This window comes from Mustela nivalis, assembly GCF_964662115.1.
Source record: "Mustela nivalis genome assembly, chromosome: 17".
Taxonomy (NCBI): domain Eukaryota; kingdom Metazoa; phylum Chordata; class Mammalia; order Carnivora; family Mustelidae; genus Mustela; species Mustela nivalis.
In genome coordinates, this window is record NC_139036.1 from 58,648,772 (window position 1) to 58,675,427 (window position 26,656).

General features: G+C 42.9%; 1 protein-coding gene across 4 annotated transcripts in view; it reads left to right on the plus strand.

Moving 5' to 3' along the window:
* Positions 1-26,656, plus strand: part of TNRC6C (trinucleotide repeat containing adaptor 6C) — a 146,166-nt gene that overhangs the window by 15,853 nt on the left and 103,657 nt on the right. Inside the window, exon 1 of one of the 4 annotated variants that reach the window (XM_082705326.1) lies at positions 1,482-1,501. The exons of 2 other annotated variants lie outside the window; for them this stretch is intronic. The gene's annotated coding sequence lies outside the window, so the exon portion shown is untranslated. Of the gene's footprint in view, positions 1-1,481; positions 1,502-26,241; positions 26,377-26,656 lie in introns of those variants that run through there. One more of the 4 variants, XM_082705324.1, reaches the window with a different exon arrangement.

The window sequence follows — 26,656 nt, forward strand, 5'->3', positions numbered from 1 at the left end:
GCGGGAGAGGGAGGAGCAGACTCCGAGACAAACAGGAAGCCCAGTGCAGGGCTTGATCCCAGGACACTGGGATCATGCATGACCTGAGCCGAAGGCAGATGCTTAGTGACTGAGCCACCTAGGCACCCTGAGGAAATGTTTTCTAACTGATTCTTTGAGGCCAGGATTGCCATGGTCCCAAAGCCAAAGATATCACAAAAAATTAAAACCACAGCCAGCCAGCCAGATCCTTTCATGAATCTAAGTGCAGAAATCTTCAGCCAAATATTAGAAAGCCAAGTCTGGCAACGTGTGGAAACGATTATGACCAGGGGCATCTGGGTGGCTCAGTCAGTTCTCCATCTGACTCTTTTTTTTTTCTTTTTTCTTTTCTTTTCTTTTTAAATATGGAACACTTCACGAATTTGTTTGTCATCCTTGTGCAGGAACCGTGCTATCTCTGTATCGTTCCAGTTTTAGTGTATGTGCTGCCGAAGTGAGCGCTCCATCTGACTCTCGATCTCAGCTCAGGTCCTGATGTCGGGGTCATGAGTTCAAGCCCCACACTGGGCTTCATGCTGGACATTGAACCTACTTAAAAAAAAAAAAAAAGATTATACTATAAAGCTAAAGCAGTTAGGACAGTTTGGTATTGGCAAGTGGATAGACGTATTTGCAAATGGAACATAACCGAGTGTTCAGAAGTAAACCCTTACAGTGAGCTGATTTTCGACACAGTGCAAGGCATTTCAGTGGGAGAGAAGGTAGTCTTTTCTTTAAGGTTTTAAAGTATCCCTGGACCCAGTGGGGGGCCTGAACTCATCATCCTGAGACAAGAGTCATGTGCTCCACCACTTGAGCTGGCCGGCTGCTCTGAGACGCGCTCCTCCTGCGTGTCTGCACAGTACAGATAAACCATCCCTTCACACAAGAGCCTGACCATGAATGTATACTCCTAAGGCCAGTTAAGTGGAAACAGTCCAAGACCATCAACTGGTAAATGGATATTGGAAATGTGGATAAAGGTGTTTTTTTTTTTTTAAGATTTTATTTATTTATTTGACGGAGAGAGAGATCACAAGTAGACAGAGTGGCAGAGAGAGGAAGAGGGAGAAGCAGGCTCTCCACTGAGCAGGGAGCCGGATACGGGGCTCGATCCCAGGACTCTGGGATCATGACCTGAGCCAAAGGCAGAGGCTTAACCCACTGAGCCACCCAGGCGCCCCGAGAATGAGGTTCTGAGACATGCTGTAGTGTGGATGGATCTCAGTAATATCATAGCAAGTGAAAATAGCCGTATTTCGTTTACTTGATATTTCCACAAAGGGCAAAACTACGGGGTCCAAAATTATGTTAGTAGTTGTCCAGGGCTAAGGGCGAGAATGAGGAATGGCTTCAGTTTGGATCTTGGTGGGTCATGGAAACGCTCAAAATCCGGGTCATTGTTCTTACAGCCGTACACCACCATAAATGTACGGACTTCGTGGAAGAGAAAAAGCTGCTCTTTTTTCTGAAGGCTTCGGTGTGTACACAGTGCAGACACTCTTGCATTTTTTATTAAAAATATGAGGATTGGTTCTTGTGGTTTTGTTTTCCTTAGTTTTATTTGGGGTTTATGTTACCATTGCTATTGAAGGTTCTCTATAGTCAAGGTGGTAATGGGTTAGCAACAACAATCTTACTAACCAGCATTATATTTTGTGTGCCTGCTGTGTTTTCAAGAATAAGTCTTAATTAATTTAAATTATTGAAAATTCACAGATCTTTAGGGTTTATAGAGGAGAAAACTGAGATCCAAAGAGGGGATGTGACTTGCCTAAGATCAGACAGTCCTGGCCTCAAACTGGAGTCTTGGAGAAAACTAATTTTATGCCTTTTGGCATAGATAAAAGAGCAAAGGGAAAGATGATTATAAAACAGGTCAGTGAGCAAACATATTTTAAAAATTAATCTTGCCAGTTACCAAAGAAAAGCAAATTAAAGAAACCAGATTCAGGGGGGAACATATTAAATTGGCAGTATTTAAATATAATACTAAGGACAAAGAGAAAAGAAATCCTTCCATTAGTGCTGCTAGTATAGTGTGAAAATGGTCATGTACTCAAAAGACTAAGTTACGTTGCTGCCCATGAATGTATCTGTTGAGATTCAGTTTTGAAGTACTTTGGTGGATGTGAGTGAGGAACAAAATGAGAAACTCTGTGACCACCAGAAAGGCAGTGGGAGAGGGAATGGGGATGCTTCCCTTGTAATTTTGCCTATAAAGGAGGCTCCTGTGCTGTGAGAGCACAGCAGTAGAGTGGCAGGTGGAAGGAGAAGCAGGTTCCCTGCTGAGAAGGAGCCTGGTGCAGGACTGGATTCCAGGACCCCAAGAACATGACCCCAGCCGAAGGCAGACACCTGACCGAATGAGCTACCCAGGCATCCCAGCACTTTTTTTTTCCTTAAGGTTTTACTTGTTTCAGAGAGAGAGAGAGAGAGAGAGAGAGAGAGAGAGAGCATAAGTAGGCTGAGGGGCAGAGGGAGAAGTAGACTCCCTGCTCATCTGGGAGTCTGACTCGGGTCTCCACCGCAGGACTCTGGGGAACCCAAGGCAGACCCCCAACCAACTGAGCCACCCAGGCACCCCTCACACAGCAGTTTTTAAAAAAAATTGTCATTCCCCCTTTTTTTTTTTAAGATTTTATTTATTTGTTTGACAGAGAGATCACAAGTAGGCAGAGAGTCAAGCAGAGGGGGAGGAGGCAGCAGGCTCTCCACTGAGCAAAGAGCCCGATTCGGGGCTTGATCTTAGGACTCTGACATCATGACCCAAGCCGGAGGCAGAGGCTTAACCCACTGAGCCTCCCAGGCGCTCCAATATTTTTCATTCTTGTAGAAAGGTAATTATTTCCCAAGTATTATTTAGTCACATCTATCCTTTTGAGGGTAAAATCAATTTTTTTCTTTTCTTTTTTTTTTTTTAAGGATTTTATTTATTTATCAGAGAGCAAGAGAGGGAGCAAGAGCAGGGGGAGCAGGAGAGAGAGAAGCAGGCTTTCTGCTGGACAGAGGGTCCAATGTGGGGGTTGATCCCAGGACCCTGAGATCATGACCTGACCTGAAGGCAGATGCCCAATGACTGAGCCACCTGGGTAGAATCTTTTATTTTGAAATATGGAAAAGCGTTGTGGTTAAGACTTAATACACAAGTAAAGTTTTTTTTTTTTTTTTTACAAGTAGTTTCAACACAGAAGCGGGAGCGAGCATATGGTTGCCATCTTTTAGTCTGCCCCATAAGACAAGCAAATAAACTACCACCATCCACTCTTATCATTATAAAAGACATCCCTGTGTGAAGAAGTACAAAAGACACCATCTTAGAGGAGAGTCCTATAGCGTGAGTGAATAATATAACTTCATGAAAAGTTTACCTGACATCATTTCCTTTTCTTCGCATTCTGTGGAGTCATCTTGAGTGTGTGTGCGCGCATACACATGTGACAGGGGTACATATATCAAAATTTACTGAATGGTGTGCTTTATTATTTATTTATTTATTTTTAAAACATTCCATTTATTTATTTGAGAGAAACACTGAGAGAGAGAGCATGTGAGGGGAGAATGTCAGAGGGAGAAGCAGACTCCCCGTGGAGCTGGGAGCCCGATGTGGGACTCGGTCCCGGGACTCCGGGATCATGGCCTGAGTCGAAGGCTGTAGCCCAACCAACCGAGCCACCCAGGTGCCCCTGAATGCTATACTTTAAAGATATGCGGTTTATTTTTCTCACTAACTGTTAATGAGCAGTTGGCACTGCTGTTTTAAGTATGGTCTTGGGAATTGTCTAGCTAGTTCTGGGCTAGGTTTCTAGGAATGCCGCTTATAAGCTAGGTAACTTTGGGTTTATTTTTGAAATTTCTCTGAGCTTTGTTTTCTCACATGGAAGATGTGAATAATATGCCTACTATAGGGTTATATGATTAAATGAGATAGTAAATTTGACACCTCGTAGGTATACATTATCTTCTCTGTTCACCTTGCAACGTCTTTTACTCGCTGTCACACATTTGAACTGTCATTATCTGTTTGTGTGTGTGTTACTGTAATTGCAGAGGAGTGATTCAAGCGTAGAGAGTGGTGGTATTTTAATCCTACCATAGACGTGACCATAGCAGTCACTTTGGTATGGTTTATAAGGTATGTGGGGTGGGGAGAATGTTTTACTCTGAAGACGCAGATGTGCTGGTTTATAAAATTACTGTGTGAGTAAAGACCTGGGACAGAGATAGAATTTGAATTCTGTATAGATTACTAGGATTTGTCCTTGTGATGATCATATTGTCAGTTTAATTTATTATGTTTCACACAAAGAAGCCCCAGTCAGGGTTCCAGAAATGCTTATAAATAGGTCTTCTGTGGCATTTAATTATCATAATGTGTAAAGCTTTATTCAGTGAGATCAGATACTTAAGAAAAATACAGTCACTTTGTCACTTACATGTAAAGCTTAGTTTTCCTCTTCATGTTAAAGGTATGTTAAAGAGGAAAAAAATGGGATGTATAACACGTTGCTACTTGGCATACAGATTGTATGACTTATAAGACAGATGGTTCTGTTTGGGATCTATCTCATGTGCTTAGACTTTCCAGTTTTTATATAATTATATATGTATACAAGTTTTCTTCTATTAGGGTATAAACTCCTTGAAGGCAAGATTCATGTTTGACTTTTTTCATCTTTTATAAAACTTAGCTCATTGACTTTTATAGAGTATGCACTGAGTAAATATTGCTTGGTTGATTGAATAAGTCTTCATATGTGTTAGGTTACTGACTTCTGATGGTGTCAGGTCTCTCTCCAAAGTTTGATGAGATTCCTGATGATAAGGAAAGTAAAGTGAGCAATAAGATCTCCTTTTCAGTTTCACTGATATCTTTCCTGGGTCCATAAACTCCAGTAATTTTAAAGCTTTATGTAATGAAAAGCAACTCCATGACTCAAAATGGTAGATATTCGTGACCTGGCATGTAACAGAAAGACAACTTTTAGGTCAGAAAGAAATAGCAGTTATTGAGCCTTAGCTTAGTGGTAGCATTGGATGTTAACATTTTTAAAAAGGATTTTATTTATTTATTTGACAACAGGGAGAGAGAGAGAGCGCGCGCACACAAGCAGGGGAGCAGCAGAGGGAGAGGTAGGATCCCGCTGAGGAGGGAGCCCGATGTGGGATGTGATCCTGGCACTCCAGAATCATGACCTGAGCCAAGGCAGTTGCGTAACAAATGAGCCACCCAGGCACGTGGATCTTAACTTTTTAGATGGTCACAGATCCTTTGAGAATCCAGAAAACCTAAAACAAGAAAAATGTTAATAGTAAAAGAATTTATCTCCAAAAAGTTTTTCCTTTTCAGATAATGTTAATAAAAATTAATTCTTTCAGGGGCACCTGGGTGGCTCAGGCTGTTAAGCCTCTGTCTTCTGCTCAGGTTATGATCTCGGGGTTCTGGGATCGAGCCCCGCATTGGGCTCTCTGCTCGGCAGAGAGCCTGCATCCCCCACCCCCTAACTTTTCTCTGTCTAATTGTGATCTCTCTGTCTCTCTATCAAATAAATAAAATCTTAAAAAATTAATTCTTTTGTATTTTAGTATTTACTATGAATTATCTAATAATTTTAAGAAGGGAAAAGCTATCCTCTTATGAAGCTAACATAATTGTAATACTAAAAACATGGAAATGATAGCAACAAAGCTAAATCAATAATAATAATTTCCGTCACATAGGGCACCTGGGTGGCTCAGTTGGTTAAGCATCTGCCTTCTGCTTGGGTCATGATCCCGGGGTCCTGGGATCAGGCTCCACATCGGGCTTCATGCTCAGCGGGGATCCTGCTTCTCCCTCTCCCTCTTCTGCTCTCCCTGCTTGTGCTCGGTCTCTGTCAAATAAATAAATAAATAAATAAATAAATAAATAAATAAAATTCTGTCACATAATTAAATCTTAAATCCTTTTTTTTTTTTTAAGTTTTTTTTTTTTCTAGTTTGAGAGGGAGAAAGAGGGTGCATGTGTTTGAGTACACATGCTAGCAGGCAAGAGCCGGGGGAGGGGCACAGAGAGGAGAGGAGCAGACTCCCTGCTGAGCATGAAGTCAGATTTCATGACCCACTGAGCTGAAGGCAGATGCTTAAGCATCTGAGCCACCCAGGTCCCCCTAAATATGAGAATTTTAAATAATTTACCAGCAAGTATAATTTACCAGTATTAATATTATTTCCTTAAAATCTCTTTCTAAAGAAATTTTGAGACAAATGGAGCAGCCTATTATATCAGCAGAGTGGTAAGACCGAGTAAGGGTTACCTTGGCAATGCAAGAACTCTTAAAATCCCTCTAGCAGTAGATCAAGTAAGACCAAGTAAGGGTTACCTTGGGGATGTGAGAAATCGAACATTCCACTGCATTGGTAGATCAATTATAAGATTATCCTAATTGCTACACAGAAAGTATCTTTTGAGACTTCTGCTTCCGGCTAAGGGAGACCAGTTGTGTCAGATGGTCATTGCTGCCAAGAACTAAAAACACTAGGTAGACCATAAAAAGCAACTCTTTGAAGGCATTAGACGTTACCAGGGCATTGAGGACTTGGAGGGGCCAAGATCCGCCAAAGAAGGGCAGTCAAAGCAGCAGGATAACTGTTTGGTGTCACATGTCTCCTCAGAGGTGTTGGCCAGCTCAAAAGCTGTGACTGCAAAGCTGAACAGAAAACAGGTTGAGAAGCTAGATGGAGTGTTCAGCGGACTTAGGAGGCTAGGAAGCATAAAAACTGGGTTCAGGAATGACAGAGGAGGAAGGTCCCTGGTGAACATCCCCAGCTTTTGGTTGGGACCCTCTCCCCAAAAAGTTTTACCCTGGGAGGAAGGATGAACCTAAAAATCCTGAAATCCAGCTCTCACAAAAACTAAAACTTAGTTTTTAATTGCCTGAAATAGATTAAAATGATTCCCCTCTACTTTTAATTGCCTATAAAAGCAAACGTAAGCCTTCTCTGAAGCAGGGTAATACTGTCCGGAACCTTAGGTTATTGCTACAGATTTTCAGTCAGTAAGTTTCCAGTCAAAAACCAGGCATATAAAAAGACTGAAAATTAAGGGGAAAGAAAGACAACAAGGACATCTACAAAAGATCCAGATTTTAGGGTTATCAGCCTTGGACTTTAAAATAACGTTGACCAATATTCTCAAAAAATTAAATGACAAAATAACAGAAGGGTTTCATAGCAGATTAGTCACAGTTGACAAGAGCATTAGTAAACTGGGAGACAGATCAGAAGAAAATATCCTTGCTGGAGCTCAGAGACAAAACGGCTGAAAAAAGAAATGAAAAAGAAAAATGCATTACAGACCAATCGGACACTATTAAAAGTCTAAAAATACTTATAATTGGAGTGTCAGAAGGAGAGGACAAAGATTGGAGGTAATATTTAAAGAGGTAATGGCGGGCACCTGGGTGGCTCAGTGGGTTAAAGCCTCTGCCTTCCACTCAGGTCATGATCTCAGGGTCCTGGGATCGAGTCCTGCATCAGGCCTTCTGCTTAGCAGAGAGCCTGCTCCGCCACCCTCTCTCTGCCTGCCTCTCTGCCTACTTGTGCTCTCTATCAAATAAATAAATAAAATCTTAAAAAAAAAATAAAGGTAATGGCTGGGAATCTTCCAAAACTGATGAAAGCTGTCAAGCTACACATTTACGAGTCACTGTGTACCTGGGCACCTGGGTGGCTCAGTGTGTTAAGCATCTGCCTTTGGCTCAGGTCATGATCTCAGGTCCACGGGGAGCCTGCTTCTCCCTCTGCCCCTCTACCTGCTTGTGCTCATGCTCATGCTCTCTCTCTCTCAACTTAGTAAAATCTTTGGGATGCTTGGATGGCTCAGTCTGTTAAGCATCTTCCTTCAGCCCAGGTCATGATCCCAAGGTCCTGGGATCGAGTCCCCACATCAGACTCCTTGCTCATCAGAGAGCCTGCTTCTCCCCTCTGTCTGTCTGCCACTCCCCCCGCTTGTTTTCTCTCTCTCTCTGACAAATAAATAAATAAATAAATAAATAAAATCTTTATTTAAAAAAAAATCTTTAAGAAAAAAAGAAGAATCACCATGGACCTAAGCAGAATAAAGATAAAAATGATGCCTGGGTGACTCAGTCAGTTAAGCATTTGACTCTTGATTTCGACTCAGGTCATGATCTCAGGGTCATGGGATTGAACCCCACATTGGTTCGGTCTCTGCATTCAGTGTTGAGTCTGCTTGTCCCTGTCACTCTGCCCCTCCCCCAACTAACTAACTCTCCCCCCACACACAAATAAATAAAATCTTCAAAACAAAACAAACAAACAGAAAAGGGAGAGAGAGAGGAAGGAAAGAAAAAAGGAAAGAAAATGGGAAAATTGCTAAATCCAAGGAAAGACTTGAATTAACCAAAGGAAGAAACAGACATTACCTTCAAAGGAGCAACTTGACTTTGCTGAGGAAATAGACATCTGAAGACTTTGGAACCAAATCTTCAAAGTGTTGTGAGAAAATAACTGCCAACCTAGAAATTTATATCTAGCAAAAATGAAGGTAGAATATAGACATTTTCAGACAGGCAGAAACTTGTGAGAATTCATCACCAACAGATTCACACTAAAGAAATTATAAAGAGAGTTCTCAAGGTATTTGGAAAATTATCCCAGATGGAAGTATGGACATGCAGGAAAGAATGAAGAGCAGTGGAAAGAGAAAATGGTAATAAATCTGAAGTTATGTTAACTGTATAAAACAGTAAAAATAATAACTGACATTAGCACAAAAAGCAGGAAGAGGCTAATTATAGTTTAAATATCCTGAGGTCCTTGTAAATTTATATTAAGAAAAGATTAGTGAGGGGCAGCTGGGTGGCGGAGTTGATTAAGCGTCTGATTTGTAGTTCTGGCTCAGGTCATGATCTCAGGGTCATGAGATCAAGCCCCACGTTGGGCTCTGTGCTCAGCAGAGTCTGCTTGAGATTCTCTCTCCCGCTCTCCCTCCTGCCCCTGCATGCTCTTTCCCTCTCTCAAATAAATAAATCTTAAAAAAAAGAAAAAGACTAGTGAGTCCAGGATATAAGGATATAATGCCTAAGGCAGCCCTTCTCTACATGTTTAGTGAGAGAAATTTAGTAAGGAAAAATAAGTCAATCCATAAGGAAATTTGTATGCATATAATAACATAGCTTCACAGTGCAAAAAGCAAAAATCAGCAGAATCAAAAGGAGAAAAGATAAATTTGTTATTGCTATTTTTTCCATTTGACACAAATCAGGAAGAGTAGAATATTTGTTTAACATGGTATAAGTTCTCAGACCAACTTTCCATATCATACTTAATGGTAAAACTCTAAAAGCAGTCTCTCACTATTGTACCTAATAACCCACTTTCAGAATTTCTGCTTTCCATCCTAGAAACCTGGAGCCTGCTGGGGTTTGGAGTTCTTATTTTCCAAGTGGGGAACGCTTCCGCCAGAGGCTAGAGGGTAGTTCCGTCGAATCGTGTATGAGGCTGCCACCCACTAGGGACTCTGCCACTGAACGGGAGGACTCACTTTACTGCCTGGAGTGCTTGATCCTGATTACTAAGGGGTAGAAGGGGTCATGCTACACAGTGGGGGCAAGGAAGACTGTTAATTTGGGATTCTCTGGAGTGTCTCCTAGTAAGCATGCACTGTTTTAAGGAATAATGAAAAACTGCACCCCCAAAAGGCAGGTACCAGGATGAGTCAGATCCTTCAAGAATGAGGGTTACGGTTATCCTGTCATTTTGAGAACCCTGATGACCTGAGGTTCTGATTGAAGGCAAAGGAGATATGGGATGGGAAATGGAGAAAGAAAGTTCTGGATACCATCTGTGCCCTCGTGATTAGGTACAGAAATGAGAATTATAGTGATTTAGCATAGTTTTTCTTTGTTATGTCTGTATGTTTAACTTTTATTTTTCTTCTTCCACTTTGTATAGAAATTGTTGTGAGTTAATTTGACAGTTTAGTCTTTAGAGAGAAGAATATTTAGTATAGCTATACAGAATTTAAGAATTAGGGGCGCCTGGGTGGCTCAGTGGGTTAAGCCTCTGCCTTTGGCTCTCAGGTCATGATCTCAGGGTCCTGGGATCGAGCCCCAAATTGGGCTCTCTGCTCAGCAGGGAGCCTGCTTCCCCCTCTCCCTCTGCCTGCCTTTCTACCTACTTGTGATCTCTCTCTCTGTCAAATAAATAAATAGAATCTTTTAAAAAAATACATTAAAAAAAAAAAAAGAATTAGTTAATATAGGGTACCAGGATGGCTCAGTCAGTTAAGCTTCTGACTCTTGATCTTAGCTCTGGTCTTGATCTCAGAGTTGTGAGTTCAAGCCCTGCATGGACACTACTTAAAAAAAAAAAAAAAAAAAAAGTAGGGCTCCTGGGTGGCTCAGTTGGTTGGGCGACTGCCTTCAGCTCAGGGCATGATCCTGGAGTCCCGGGATAGAGTCCCACATTGGGCTCCCAGCTCCACGGGGAGTCTAATTCTCCCTCTGACCTTCTCTTCGCTCGTGCTCTCTCTCACTGTCTCTCTCTCAAATAAATAAATAAAATATTTTTTAAAATTGTGATTAATATAGGCGGTGATGGCTCCAGTGGCTGTTAGGACCGTGGCTCCTTATTTTGGGGAGAAGGCGAGAGCATCGTCATTTGTGAGAAGACAGCTGCGTGCTGTTAGGTGGAGACCGATTCCGTGGTGCTTTATACATGAGTCAGCCGTGTGTAGAGGACAGAAAGACAGACTGTGCCGGTTATTCATTTGCCCCTCATCTTGCAGTCTGTGTAAATCCAAATCCATCTTTGCCCGGCCTTGTGCTGCTGGAGCTGGCCACTTGGACACATTTCCATTTGGCTAGTTGGCTTCATGTTCGTCTTTGTCCGCAGAGGCACCGGAGAGGGAATGTGAGGAGGAAGAGACTGTGGTGCAGAAGAGACGGGGAGTCCAGGTCGCTTGCTTGCTTGCTTTCTGGGGGGCGGTGCAGCAGTCCGCGGACTAGCATCTGGGCGCGCTGGGAGTTCCTACCTCAGTGGCGCTTACAGAGCAGTTTTGGTCGCCTCCTTTGGGAGGATTATCTGCCACTCAGCAGGGCCCTCCTGTGGACCATCTCTGACCTGAGCCCTCTGTCAGGTTTGCTCCTGGTCACACGGGTGTCCTCTGGCGCCCACACTCTCATCCATGTGGAGAGAGCTCCACTTCTAAATTCTTAGCCCTTTATTCATACGCTCTCAGACTGAGCTAGTAGATTTCTGCATTTGTTTTTTCTGGATCCCATAGAGACTTTTTTTTACCCTCTTAAAAGTTAGCCAACTTGTACTAGTTAAGAGATCTTTCCTTTAGGCCCACCCTTGTCCACAGTACTGATGTGGATCTGACTCCAGCCGTCCCCGACTGCTGAGACCCCCCAGCATTATTATCTAGTCTGACCTAACGTCTGCCATCTAAGTTCCTGCCGGCCAAATAAGACAGGCGTGTCCGTTTCCTATTGCTTCATAACAAATCACCACAAGACTAGTGGCTTCAAAGAACCACCAGTGTTATGGGTCTATCGGCCAGAAGTTCTGGCATGACATGGCTGGGGTCTCTGCTCAGCGTCTCACAGGCTAAACTCAAGGTGTCAGCCAAGGCAAGTCCTCCTGTGGAGGCTCTGGGGAAAAAACACTGCTCCCAGGCCCATTCTTGTTGTGGCAGAATTCAGTCCCTTCTGGCTGTAGGACTGAGCTCCCTGCCTCCTTGCTGGCTGGCAGCGGGGCTGGGTCTCCGCTCTCAGAGGCTGCTGTACTCCTTGCCATGTGCCCTGCACTTCAGCAACCGTGTGTTCAGCCCTTCTCTTACTCGGAACTTCTGACTTCCTCTGTCCCTGACCTCTAAGCCTAAAGGGCTCCTATGCTTAGCTCAGGCTCACCTGGATGTTAAGGTCAACCCATTTGGGACTTGAGTTCTGCCCGCGGACCCCTTTACAGAGTGCTTACATTCGTGCTTGACCGAGTCAACTAGGATGCGCATGTGCAGCAGGAGGCAAGATCTTAGCAGGGGTAGGTGGGTCTTAGAATTCTGCCAAGCGCAATATGGAATAGAGATAAGAAATAAAAAGGTGAAAAGTTGGTTGTTTACAGATTGTATACCCAGGAAGACCAAAATGATCAGCCGAAAAGTTACATGATGCAGTAGAGATAGATCGTAACCTGACTGAACACCTACGGCCAGTAGCCGCACAGGCTGGCCGAACAGAGCTTGAGCCTGTACGTCCTGTACAACAGTAAGCTATCATGAAACACCTAGAAGTGATCTTAACATATATAAGAAGAAAGTAATAATTTCACTGAAAGAGGAAAGATTTTTTCTAATAGGAAAATTAAATCCTACAGAGGTTTCAGATCAATTAATTTGTAGGTTTAAAACGATTTTTTTAAGATTTTATTTGTAAGTAGTCTCTACACCTAATGTGGGGCTCGGACTTAACAACCCTGAGATCAAGAGTCACATGCTTTACCAGCTGAGTGAGCCACGCACCCATAAAGAAATTCTAACTTTTAAAAAATTACATATTTTCCTTTTGGAACATGACAATGATTTTAAGTTTCATCTGGAAGAACAAAAGCATAGTTGACTAGTTTCTTTTAATATTTTTTTTTAAAAAAGATTTTATTTATTTATTTGACAGAGAGAGATTGCAAGTAGGCATAGGGGCACGCGGGGGTCAGGTGGGGGAAGCAGGCTCTCCACTGAGCAGAGAGCCCGATGCGGTGCTCGATCCCAGGACCCTGAGATCATGACCTGAGCCAAAGGCAGAGGCTAACACTGTCCCACCCAGGCGCCCCTCTTTTAACATTTTTTAAGTGATCTCTGCACCCAGTTTGGGGCTTAAACTCACAATCCAAATATCAAGAGGCACATGCTCCACTGACTAAGCCAGCCAGGTACCCTGAGTAATTTTTATTTTTTTTTAATTTTTTTAGAAGAGTAATGAGGAGAAGGGGCACTTGGGTGGCTCAGTTGATTAGGCATCTGCCTTCAGCTTGGGTCATGATCCCAGAGTCCTAGGATTGAGCCCTGACTCGGGCTGTCTGCTTGGCAGGGAGCCTGCTTCTCCCTCTCCTTCTACCTGCCACTATGCCTACTTGTGATCTCTTTCTCTTTTCTGTCCAAAAAAAAAAAAAAAAAGAGTAATGAGGGAAACTAGTAGTAGCAGATAAGCAAAATTTTATGAAACTGGATTAACTAAAATAGTGTGGTTCTGGCAGAAACACCCAATTATTAATGGAGCAAAATGGTCTTCAGGCCCATCTGTTATATGTGACTTTGATATATGAAGAGCCGTTACAAATGACTTGAGTAAGGAGGGGTCATTTAGTCCTGGGGCAGTAAATGATGCCCAGGCATTCTGGTAGCTACTTGATTTAGAAAGAAAGCAAGGTAAATCCTAATGTCTACCATACACCTAAATATAATTTGTTTTTTTCTACTAAAGAAAAAATTTTTTAAAAAATATTTTATTTATTTATTTGACAGAGATCACAAGTAGGCAGAGAAGCAGGCAGAGAGAGAGAGGAGGAAGCAGGCTCCCTATCAAGCAGAGAGCCCGATGCGGGACTTGATTCCAGGACCCTGAGATCATGACCTGAGCCAGAGGCAGAGGCTTAACCCACTGAGCCACCCAGGTGCCCATCTACCTAAATAAAATTTAAATAAAGCATCATCTGTATTAAAAAAAAAAAAAAAACTGAGAAATCTAGAAAAGAAAATAGCAAATTTAGGGAATGTTTCTGGATTAAAAGTAAAATCTCATGACAGCTTTTTGTGGGATTTTATGGAAATATGAAACTTTCGAATGTCAAAAATAATTAAAAGGCAAACAAAAAACTGGTAGAAATATTTGTAGCAACATGATAAGTGGTTAATCACTTAGCATATAGAAACTCTTATAAATTGATAAGGAAAAAGCCTACTAAGAACCTGAGGAATATACCAGAAGATATAAACAGTCAATGCACAGAGCACCTAGATGGCTCAGTTGGTTAAGCATCTGACTTTTTTTTTTTTTTAATAAATTTACTTCTTTTTATTTATTATTTTTTTTTCAATTCTTTTTTATTTTATTTATTTGACAGACAGAGATCACAAGCTGGCAGAGAGAGCAGGCAAGGTTGCGGGGAGGGGGTGGTGGAAAGCAGGCTCCCTGCTGAGCAGAGAGCCCGATTCGGGGCTCGATCCCAGGACCCTGAGATCATGACCTGAGCTGAAGGCAGAGGCTTAACCCACTGAGCTACCCAGACACCCATTATTATTATTTCTTAAAGATTTTATTTATTTGACAGGCAGCGAGAGAGGGAATAGAAGCAGGGGCAGAGGGAAGGGGAGAAGCAGGCTGCCCACTGAGTAGGGAGCCAGAGCCTGCGGGACTCAATCCGAGGACCCTGGGATCATGACCTAAGCTGAAGGCAGATGCTTTACCACTGAGCCACCCAAGTGCCCCTAAGCATCTGACTCTTGATCTCAGCTCAGATCTTGATTCAGGGTCGTGAATTGAAGCCCCAGATGGAGCTCCACTCTGGGTGTGGAGGCTACTTAATAAAACAACCCCCCCAAAAAAAGTTAATTCACAGAAAATGAAGTTCAAGCAGATTAACAAATATAGGGGGAAATATTCAGTAATAATCAAAATATAAATTAAAGCCAATGAGATGCTTTTTCTGTTTGATTAGCAAAGATTAAAAATTATAATACTCTGTGTTTATGAGAGTGTTTTGAAGGAAACACTCTTATAAGATCCAGCTAATAAAAGTGTACGTTATTAAAATACTTTAGATAACAGTTTGCTTATAAGTACTGAAACTCTTAATTATACCCTTTTGTTTTAGTGAGTCTGTTTCTGAAAATCTAAGACAATAATCACAAATAGAGAATAAACTAGAATAATCACAAATACTGAACAAACTACACAAAAGGGGATTAGTGATGAAAATAGTATAAAATGGGAACGCCTAAGAAAACAATGGGGGAATTGTTAAGAAAACTATAGTCTGCCGACACAGTGAAGGTATTATGTTGTAATTAAAAATTAATAGTTGTGAAGTTAGTTTAGTGTGAGAATACCTTGTTAAAAATGAAAATAGCTGAATACAAAATTTTATATAAAGGATCATTTCAACCATACCTTTCTTTTAAGTTTGGAAAATTTCCTAAAGTGAACTCAGGATCATGGACAGTGTAGGTTAAGACAGTGGTCAGCTGTGTACCGGCACTACACTAATTAGCAGTGTTACCACCTGTGCCCTCCTCTTCGCGTCTTTGCAACATCAGAAATTCTTCTCTGCATTTGCCCGTCTTTGAATTTATTCTCACAGATTGCCCCTGAGTGTTAATGGTTCCTTGGTTAAAAACTCGCAGTTCCCTCCCTTTGCTTTTCTCTTGAACGTATTTATTTAGAGTCCAAAGGGTCATTATAATTAGCATCTTTTCCACTAATAGGTGCTACTGTACTGTCTGTATTCTTAGGCTGTAGAAACTTCTTCAGTAGGATATGAAACTCTGCAGTTGCTTTTCCAGTGTTGGGTGCCACCTGTTGGGAGCTGAATGTTTAAATCTATTTTGTGGTACATGTGCCCATAAATAAGTAACAGTTAATGGGGAAGATAACATTAATTTTTGGGGAAACTTTTTATGCTTTTACCTGAGAGACACAAAGTATATAGGTTTAAAATGTAAGAGCCACATTCTGGATCATCTTCATTTCAAGTTACTGTGTAACTTTCTACAGTTTTCTACATGTAAGCTCTGTGAAGGCAGGACACACAACGTTGGCTGGCACATAGTACACTCCCATTAGCAGATTCCGAATGAAAGAAACTGCCAGAAACTGCCACGTGGTGGAAATGTCTCCAGCTGTAAAGTCTAAGTATAGAGACCTTCTTAGACTGTGTCATTTAGCACAGTGTATACTTTGTTGCCTTAAAGCAGTTGTTCTCAGCAGGGGTGGTACTAACCCTTTTGAGGGGCATTTGGAAGTATGGAGATAATGTTAGGGCATCCCGTGATTGGGGTCAGCCACAGCGGTGTGTAGTGGGCGAGAGCCAGGGATGCTGGCTATTCTGTAGTGCCTGGGCCAGTCCCACGCAGTGAGGACCGATGCTGCGTGCACCCTTCTTGGCTTGCATACCCGTCTGCATGTATGAGTAGATGAAAAACCAGCTTCTCTTAGTTCAGAACCTATTTTACAGGTATATATATAGTTTTTTTGTGCTGTTGTAATAATATGCATTGACTTTTCCAGGAAAGTAACTCCCATTTAAGTTGAGGAAAGACTGTACTATGTCTGGAATTTTCTCAGTAGTTACTCATCATTTTGGAAATCTCATCACCAATGTTAGGGCTGCTCATGTCATTTGAGTCGCAATGCCGGTTTTATTTTCTTCCTGACACTTAACACAAACTGAAATTACCTTGTTTATTTACTTGTGATTTTTATTTGTTTACCTGCTAAACTGTAAGCTCCCTAATACATAGCGGTCTTACATATTTTGTTTTCTGGATGTCCTTATACCTAAAACAGAGTGGCACACTGTGGCCAGTTATTAATTAGTAATTGGTGCATACATAATGAACGGATGTTTGAATGACTGTCTCATCCATCTGAGCCTGACCTTTAAATGCTGGTTTTCCTTAAGCCTCTGTCGCAGGCCCTCTTTTCTGTTTATTCTAACCCCTTCCCTGTTGACCTCAGCTATGGGTATGGCTTTGATTTATAATTCTACATTGACATCTGTCTAGATTTTTCTCCTGCTGAATCTTTCCTCTGAATCCAGAATTTACAAATCTAGCTGCCAGCTTCCTTCCCGATTTAATGCTCAAGCATCTCAAAGTCAACATGCCCTTCTCCAGTTTTTATCTCGGTAAATGGCACCATCATCTACTTAGTCACACTAGTGGGAAACCTAAGGGTTGATCTTGATGCCTCCCTCTCCCTAATGCCCATTTGCACTTAATCACCAAGTCCTGTTCATTCTGTCTCCTGAATACTTTTCAGACCCTACTTTCCATCCCATATCCTCTATTGCTGCTCAGATCTGAGGGACCAGGTCTAAACTCTCTTAGATTGACAGCAGGAGCCTACTTGTTGGTTTCCACTTGTGTACTCTTCGTCTTTTAAAATCCATTCTCCATAGTAGCCAGAGTTGTAGCTGGCCATTTCTTCATTGCTCCCATACTTTAAGCCGGTAATCGTCTTGCTGTTTCTCAACTATGCCCTGTTCCTTCCTCCATGTTGTCTCCCTTGCCCCGGCTTGCTTATCCTTCAGAACTTAGCTCACTTCTGTCCACTGCCCTTGGATGGAAGCATGCTCTCCCGACGTGGCCGGGACACTCCCCCATCATGTGGTATCACAGCACCCTTTACTTAGCAAATTGTAATGAATGTATTATAAGGTAGCTGTCTGTCTTTCCCATAGAATTGTGTTTTTTTAATTTAATTCATGATCTATAGGTATGGCCTCAATATATCTATTTATATTCTCATCATAAAGAATGGCCTGATAGCAACTATAATAATTTATCTTCTAAAATTTAATTGGTTTTTAGCCAGTAATTTTATAGGGTAGATCAATTTGTTTTGTTTTTGTCAGGGGCATACAATATTTCATTTGTTGTAAGAAACATACTTTCCTCACTTTCAACACCTCTGGGTTGGCATGCATCTTTCAGATAATGGCGTCTCATTGTGTAATTGGCATCATTTTTCTTAGTGGAGCATAAAATAATGGTGCTTCTTATATTTGAAGGCATCTTAGATTAGATAATATTTGGTATTTTTTAACAAATTCATTGTGGAAGATTTGCTGAGAACCTTGTGATGTCCTGTCATTCCATAGAAGCATTGCTAAGATTTTTCTATAGCCATTGGCTGGTAACTAACAGGTCACATCTTGATCCTTTGAAGAAGTTTCTGCCTAAATTCATTAAGGTCATATTCTGTATGAGTTGAATGTTGGGCGCTTGATTTATGTATCATTCATTCAAGTAACACACAAGCTCAAATTTATATATGTGTATGTGTACCTGTTTTGTTTTGGAAAAGTTTTTTATCTCCATGTGGACGTGGGCAGGCCATCCATTGTTCCAAAGGCTATGGATTATCCTCCTGGAATGTTTTCTCTCCTTCCTCCTTTTGGAAGAAGTTTTAGATGTGCACGTAGAGACGTTTTCCCCAGCCTTCTTTGGATATAGATAAGGGCATATGAATAATTATTGTTCTGATTAATTGGATGTGAGCAGAAATGTGAACTTCTAGGTCACAAACCCAAAGGAATGGTTGCTCTCCAGTTCCTCTTTCCCTCTTCTAGTGAGTGAGAAGAACTTTGGGTCCCTAGATGATCTCATGCAACAGTGATGCCTGGCCAGCCTCTGGACTGGGGTTGGGGGGGGATGGGAAAAACATCTTGAGGATATTGTATTTTGGGTCTTTTATAGTAGTTTTGCCTGTACTGTAAGTAATGAGCATCTGAGAGACTGTTTGGGTGGGCTTTTCTATTTTGAAGAAATGAGGTCAGCCTTATCATCAGTTTGTCTTAAGTCTGAAGCAGATGGCTCTCACTCTTGGGCCTCAGTAACAAATATGTACTCTCTGGGGGTGCAGTGTGGTGTGATGGGTGCAGCGCATGCTTGAAATTCCATCAGACCTCTGCTTGGGTGACAACTCTGTCGCTTACTGTCTGTGTTACGTTGGGCCACTCACTGAGAGCCCCTGAGCTTTCGATTCTTCTCCATTAAGATGCAGGTGATAATCGATCTCAACAAGGTTTGTTTGTTTGTTTGTTTGTTTTAAAGTACGCTCTATGCTTAACATGGGGCTTAAACTCATGACCCCAAGATCAAGAGTCTCATGCTCTACCAAGTCTCTTAAATCCATTTTCATCTAGGCACCCAGTTTCATTGTGGCACCCCTCAACAAGGTACTTTTGAGGAATGAATGAGATTGTCTATTCAAAAGCCCTAGTCCTAGCCCAGTATTTAGTAAATGACAGGTATTGTCATCATTAATTTTTCTAAAGACTAGAACCTCAAACTATTTGCTGCCCTAGTATTTTTTTAGATGGACTTGATATTTATGGAGGATTGCCTGATTTTCTAGGTTATTTGTTTGGATTAAGCAGAACCATCAGAAACCTTCATATATTTGTACCGTGTTGCCTTGGTTCCCCAGAGAACTGCTGGGTTTTTGAGAATTTTCCTGAGTTTTCCCATCATGCTTTTGGCTATGGGAGGTTGCAAGAGATGGTTTAATAAAAGCTGCCCAGTGCATGCTCCAGGGCATGAAAGAGGCTGTCCACTGCTTGACTCTGTCGCCTGTGTGAGGTATACCCTGAAAACCTTATTTTTAGATCTGAGTGCTGGGGAAACTTTCTCTTTCCTTATAGAACTGATGTGTGTTCTCATGGTTAATGAGAAGCTGTAGAGAACAGAGAGAGGAGGTGAATGATAAATAGTAACATAATTTGGTAAATTGGTAATTGCTTTCACTATAGGGCAAGTTGTAGGTTAGCTTTGAGTACTTACATTAAACCTTACTAGATGTTTCCATTAAAATCTTTTAAGGAGGCCAGTTCTAGACCTTTTATTTTCTTTTTCTTTTTAAAGAAAGCCAGAATGTTTGCAACTAGCAATAAGGTGACTTTATGAGAATAATGGGAAACCTTTGCTTTTCACAATTATTTTTTTAAGATTTTATTTATTTATTTGACAGAGATCACAAGTACCCAGCGAGGCAGGCAGAGAGAGAGGGGGAAGCAGGCTCCCCACTGATCAGAGAGCCCGGCCGATGCGGGGCTCAATCCCAGGACCCTGGGATCATGACCTAAGCCGAAGGCAGAGGTTTAACGCACTGAGCCACCCAGGTGCCTGCTTTTCAGAATTAAAAAAAAAATTTTGAGTAATCTCTACATGCAGCATGGGGCTCGAACTTACAACTCAAGACCGCATGCTCTGCAGATTGAGCCAGCCAGTCATCTCGGAAACATTCGCTTTCAGAGATTGGTGTGTGAACATAACATTGGGTACACAGTTCCTACCAGATTCCAGACTTTTAGTATTAGAATTGTGGGTTTAAGGCAGTAATTCCAAAGCAGTGGTGTCAAGTGCAGGGACAACAGTCTGTGACGGGTAAATACTTGTTAATGTGCATGGGACTCGGGGCGCCTGGGTGGCTCAGTGGGTTAAGCTGCTGCCTTCGCCTCAGGTCATGATCTTGGGGTGCTGGGATCGAGTCCCGCATCGGGCTCTCTGCTCAGCAGGGAGCCTGCTTCCTCCTCTCTCTCTCTGCCTGCCTCTCTGCCTACTTGTGATCTCTCTCTGTCAAATAAATAAATAAAATCTTTAAAAAAAAAAAAAGAAATTAAAAAAAAATGTGCATGGGACTGAGCAGGTCAGGGTCTCAGCCTGGCTCAGGAAGCAGTTCGCTGCTCTCTGTTTGCTGAATGGCTAAAGACTAAACTGAATATATATAAGAATGGTACAGCAAATTATAGAGCACTTCTTTTCTTACCCAGGTGCTTCCTCTAGCATCTATCTGGACTTGGTATGTGTTTTTTTTGTTTTGTTTTGTTTTAAGATTTTATTTATTTATTTGACAGAGATCACAAGCAGGCAGAGAGACAGGCAGAGAGAGGGGGGAAGCAGGCTCCTTGCCGAGCAGAGAGCCCGATGCGGGCCTCCTTCCCAGGATCCTGGGATCATGACCTGAGCTGAAGGCAGAGGCTTTAACCCACTGAGCCACCCAGGCACCCCTGGACTTGGCATGTGTTTAAAAGTAATACAGAAAATTAAAATTTTTTTTCTATAACTGGTATTTCTCAGGTAGGTTTTCTTGCTCATCATTTCTGAAATACAAGTTTTTACATTTCACATTTTTAATGTGAAATATTAACAATCCTTTTAATACCTGTGGGGTTTTTTGCACAAATATAATTGGTCAATCATTTTTTCTACCTTAACGTTTCATTATAGAAACTGTTGCGGCAGGCATTCGACTCCTTTATCAGCTTATGACTCCTGTGCAAAGCCCCGAAATCTTCCTTCCTACTGTCCTCCAAACCCTGAACTCCACAGACGTTCCCAGATCAGAGCTCTGGGTGGATGGTGGTATCATCTCTTTTTATATTTGACTTTCCCCTCATGCAGATTGTCATGAAGCTATTTCTGCTCAGGGCCTGCGCACTTGCCTGCTCTCCCGAATTAGAATCCAACTTTGAGCACAAGTTAGTTTAATGGCTCCCAAAACTGAATCTACAGTTAACAGTCTTTTTAGTTCACAGAATTGCAGAATTTCCTAATAGAAAGCTACCCTGGAGATCATGTGCAGCCCAGAGCTCTCATTGATACATGCCCCAGGCGCCGGCTTCCTTGCTTTAGTGGCTGCCCTGCGCTTCTGTGGCTGGGACTTTGTCCTTTCCTTTTCATAATCATGAAGGAGAGCCTTTTCTAAATTTGTCCAGATGTACCACAAGTTTTAGAGCGTAGAAGTATAATGGAGTTAAAAAAAAAAATACTGGGCAAGTCGTATTAGCCAAATTCAGGCATATAGAACTGCCCCCCACTGCTATCAGGTTTCATATTTGAGGTCTGTGTGTTATTAATTAAGTTTAATTTACAGTTAGTTTTATGCTGCGATGTCATCTATTCGTCACTGAGATACATTTGAGAATTGTATTTACTTGTTGGTGTGACAGTATTAAAGTCTCCAGTTTATTGACCAAATTGAAATAGGCTCTAATTTAAGGATTCTTTCATCAGTCTGGAGAGAGAAACCGTACAGCAGTGTGAACAGGGACAGTAGTTTAATGTAAAGAATTGCTGGCTTAGTAGGGATTGAAGGAGAAGGGACTGGCAAGCAGAAGTAAAGAACGCTTAAAGAATGTGGGACTAGGGGCGCCTGGTGGCTCAGTGGGTTAACTCTGTCTTCAGCTCCTGTCATGATCCCAGGGTCCTGGGATTGAGCCCCCGCATCGCTCCGCAGGGGGCCTGCTTCCTCCTCCTCTCTCTCTGCCTGCCTCTCTGCCTACTTGTGATCTCTGTCTGTCAAATAAATAAATAAACCATAAAAAAAAAATGTGGGACTAACAGATAGAAGGAGGAGCCACTGTCCCCGGGGCTGAGATGGAACACCCTGTGAAAACCTCCAGGCTGAGGCCCACACCTCATTGAAGAGGGCACACCCATGGCTTGTGGGATGGTGGAGAACTCAGCCGGGGAGGGGGGTGACGGTAGAAGCGACTGGAATGTTGCTGGGGGGCTGAGGGCATTGCAAGGAGCCTGCTGGGAGAAAATATTCTTCTGCCGTATCTCTCCAGCGCCCTCTACTGAACAAGCTTAGCATCGTGCCAGCTGATGGAGGAAAAATGTTCAAAGGTCCACATTGGTTTTCACAGTGGCCTAAAAGCTGAGTGTGGAGCTCCGAGGCAGTAAATCCGTAGCCAGCGTAGTTTGCCACCTTCAGATTCCTTAGTAGTTGCAAGTAGACACTTGGGGAAAGGATGCTTAGCACTGGTTATACAGTACATACTTTTAAATTTTTTAGCAAACAGTGAAATCCTGGTCATTATTAATAACCACTCTGTGGCTTACACACCAGCACACGGCAGCAAGACTGCTGTGTCTGAGAGACTGGTTGGAGATTTGCTTCTATTATTTTAAGCATATTTAAAGTACACATGTTCAAGTGTCATTATATAAATTGACTGTGGAAGTGGAGCAACATTAAAAATTATTGTGTCATTTTCAGTTTGAGGCTGCTTTAAACTCAGAAATGAAATATAAATGAAATATAAAGGTTTTTACAAAATGACACTTACGACTCCTGTGTCTGTAATTGACAAGTTAATACAATAATACTAAAACAGTTTTTATAGTGGTTAAAATGTTTACTGAACCTGATTAGTTTTGAGACAAAGCATAATTAATTAAATAGTGCTGAATCCAGTCAGCACTTCCTCTTCCTGAATAAGTCTAAATTAAATAGATTATTGAGGAACCGTTTGTTAGTGTTCTTTGGTTACAAGCAACAAAAAGTGACTCTGTACAGTTGAAAGGGGGAGGAAAAGAGGGACTTTGGGGATGCTAGGAGGCAGCTGGCGACCTTGAAGGAAACACTGAAAAGCTAGGCTCCGCAGTCTGCGGAATGTGGGTAGCCAGCACCAGCGGCCAGGCCTTGGAGGGAGCCGGCAGGGAGAGCCGTCTGCTCCAGCTGTCTCCCATGCGGGTCAGGGTTCGCATTCCGAGGAGTGTCTAGGAGGGCCGGGCAAGGGCAAGGCGCTGAGGTGCCAGGCTGCAGAAACAGCGTGTTTCTGGGCTCAAGGGACATAGGTCCCTGTCCCGCAGACTCCGTTCCCACTCTCTTTCTTAGCTTCTCTTCCGTGGCGTTGGCTTCATTTTCAGGCCTTCCGCGGCTGCGGCAGCGGAGGTCCCTCCGGCAGCTTCCATTCCTCTGATGCAATTCGGTTCACCCCTGACCATTAGAGTCCTCTCTGAATCTAGTAGATGGCCCAGGAATGCAGCACCCCTTGATGGAGTCACTGCCCCAAAGTCCGTGGAGTTCAAGTGAGGGAAATTGGGGTACAGTTACCAGTGGAGTGGAGGGAGCTGACAGGCAAAAACAGCAGATGGAGTAATCACCTTGATTGTTCGGAGCAAAGCCGGCTCCCAGAAGAACATCATTTGTTCGGTGATGAAAAGCCAATGGAAGAAGATATGGAGAAGCCGAGCAGGGAACCCAGTGCAGGACGCGATCCTGGGACCCTGGGGTCATAACCTGAGCTGAAGACAGCCTCTTAGCTGACTGAGCCCCACAGATGCCCAAAGAGATACTATTTCTTTTTTTTTTTCTTTTTTTTTCTTTTTTAAAGATTTATTTATTTGACAGAGAGAAATCACAAGTAGACAGAGAGGCAGCCAGAGAGAGAGAGAGAGGGAAGCAAGCTCCCTGCTGAGCAGAGAGCTCGATGCGGGACCCGATCCCAGGACCCTGAGATCATGACCTGAGCAGAAGGCAGCGGCTTAATCCACTGAGCCACCCAGGCGCCCCAAGAGATACTATTTCTTAAGGAGTCTGGTCAGTCAGGCTGCCGTCGCTGCTCCTGAGGCACAGCTGGGTTTTGTTTGGGTTTGGTGGTGCAGACACCGCAGTGACTCTCTAGAGCTAAACCGTGGGGCTGAAGTCTGTATTCATTCTAAAATGAAAGTCATGTCGGGGTTCTTTAAAATACTTCTAGGCCAACTGATTTTTCCATGTTTTTCTTCTATCCTTCCAAAGTAAAGGTCCCTGTGGTCATCTGTTCCTAAGTTTCTTGGTTGTCTTCTCCGAATCTTCCCCAATGCCTTATGGTATACTGGTCCTGTGGGGAGTGAAGACCTTGATCTTTAGCCCTGTATGCCACCCCTCAAGTACCCCAACCCCATCCATTCAATCAGAGCAGGAATGGAGGGGGCGGGGACATGAGGGGGAGGATTCAGCTTTCTCCAGAGCCACCCCCCATGATCATTTATAAATCATGATTTTTTTTACTTTTGATTTTGTCCTTTTTATTCACATTTTGAAAGTTTGCATACAGTACCGTTCACTCTGCCTTACAGCTGTGTGAGTGTCAGCGAATGCGTGCGGCGTGCTCGCCGTCTGCGTGCACGAGACCACCGTCGTGGCCGAGACTTCCGACGCCCTCCAGAAACATTCCCTTGCTCTGCCCCTTTGTAGTCAGTATCTTACTCCAGGCCTGGCCCCAGGTGGTCGCTGGGCTGTCTCCTGCCCCTGTGATTTTTCTTCCTCCGGAGCGCCCTGGAACTGGAGCTGTATGGCACACACATCCTTTCGGAGCCGGCTGCTTGGACTTGGCGGGTGCCGTCTGTGTCCGAGTGTGCTTTCCCTTGAACTTCTCCCAGTTAGCGTCCACAGAGCTTTTCCAGCCTGTGAATTTGTATGTATCGCCAGGTTGGGGGAGCTTTCCACCATCATTTCTCCACAATGTCTCTTTCTCTTCTGCTTCTGAAAGTCCTGTAACATGGATGTTGGACCTTTCGATATTATCCTTAGGGTCCATGAGGCTTTTCATTATTTTTCTTTTCAATCTTTTTTCCTCTCTGTTCTTCAGATTGGACCATTTCGATCACACTATTAAGTTGACAGACTCTGCCTCTGTCACGTCCGTTCTTCCGTGGCCCATCCAATGAAGTGCTTCATTCAGGTTTTTATTTGTCAGCTCTAAAATTTCCAGGTGGTTCTCTTTTTATAGTTTCTATTTATCTGCTGTGAACTCCTAAATTGACATTTGTTTCAGGTGTATTTACCTTTATTGTCTCCTGGAGCAAAGTTGTAATAGCTGCTTTGAAGAGTCTTTGATAATTCCAGTACCTAGGTCATCTGAGAGGTAGCATCCTTATCTTTTGTGTTGGCAGCTGGTATGTTTTCCCGGTTCTTCATATAAGGAGTAATTTTGGATTTTATTCTGGACAGTTGGAATGTGTTGTACAGATTCCGAGTCTGGTTAAACTCCTCTGGAGCCTGGTGATTTTTATTTCTCTTGTTTCTCAAAGCCTGTGCTCTGCTGTTCGGGGTCTGTCCTGGACGTGCCTGACTTGAATGAGGGTGAGCCCAGGTAAGGGAACATTTATACATAGCATTCAGAGGTCTGGGATGCCCCCCACACTGTCTAGCTCACAAGAGCTTCTTTTCCAAATCCCATGTTCAGGAAGATGGGGCCCTCACAGTTCAGGCTGTCTGTGCCACCAGTGCCGCAGCACAGCTCGGTGACTACAAGAGAAAAGGGGAGGAGACGCTCACCCCCATGCAGGTTCCCTCCCCAAGTTTTGAGTCTGCTCCCTACTCTACCAGCTTTTGTTTGCTTTGCATTGTTGTAGTTTTGTATTACGCTGTACTTGATCTAGTTTTTTGTTGTATTCAGCGGCTGACAGAGACTGTCTTCCTCTGTCTTCGTCAGCCCCAGAAGTCTTAAATTGCTACCTGCATTATTTTTGTACGCTGCATTACAGATTACCACAAGTTTAGTGGCTTAATGCAATATACATTCATTATTTCACAATTTCTGTAGGTCAGGAAGCCAGGCATGGCTTAGCTGGGCCTGCTGCAGGCTGTGGTCCAGGCGGGGCTGGGTCTCCGCGGGGGGCTTCCAAGCTCACTCAGGCTGTTGACAGAATTCATTTCCTTGCAGCGGTAGGATTCACGGCAGCTGTTTCTTCAAAGTCAGCACCCAAGAGGGAGACCAAAGTCAGTGTGCTGAGAAGATGGAGTCTCACGTAAGGTAGTCAGGGGAGCAGCGTTCCTTCACCTCCGCCATATTCTAATGGTGAGAAGCAAGTCGCAGGTCCGTCCCACACTCCCGGGAGGGCATTTTACAAAGCTGTGAACATCAGGAGACCTGCGAGTCTCTATCAACTATATTATCCTTTGATCCTCAAATAAAAACTCTTCCTGCTACCCTCTGTTCTTAGTCATCAGAGCCGTGGTTCTCTTTTCCACCCCCAGTCCCCGTGAAACACTGAATGACTTTGTGGTTCCTGTAGACAGTCCGTCCGGTACTCGGACCTATGGTTCTTGACCTCCTGTATGTTAGTGACCTTTACTTT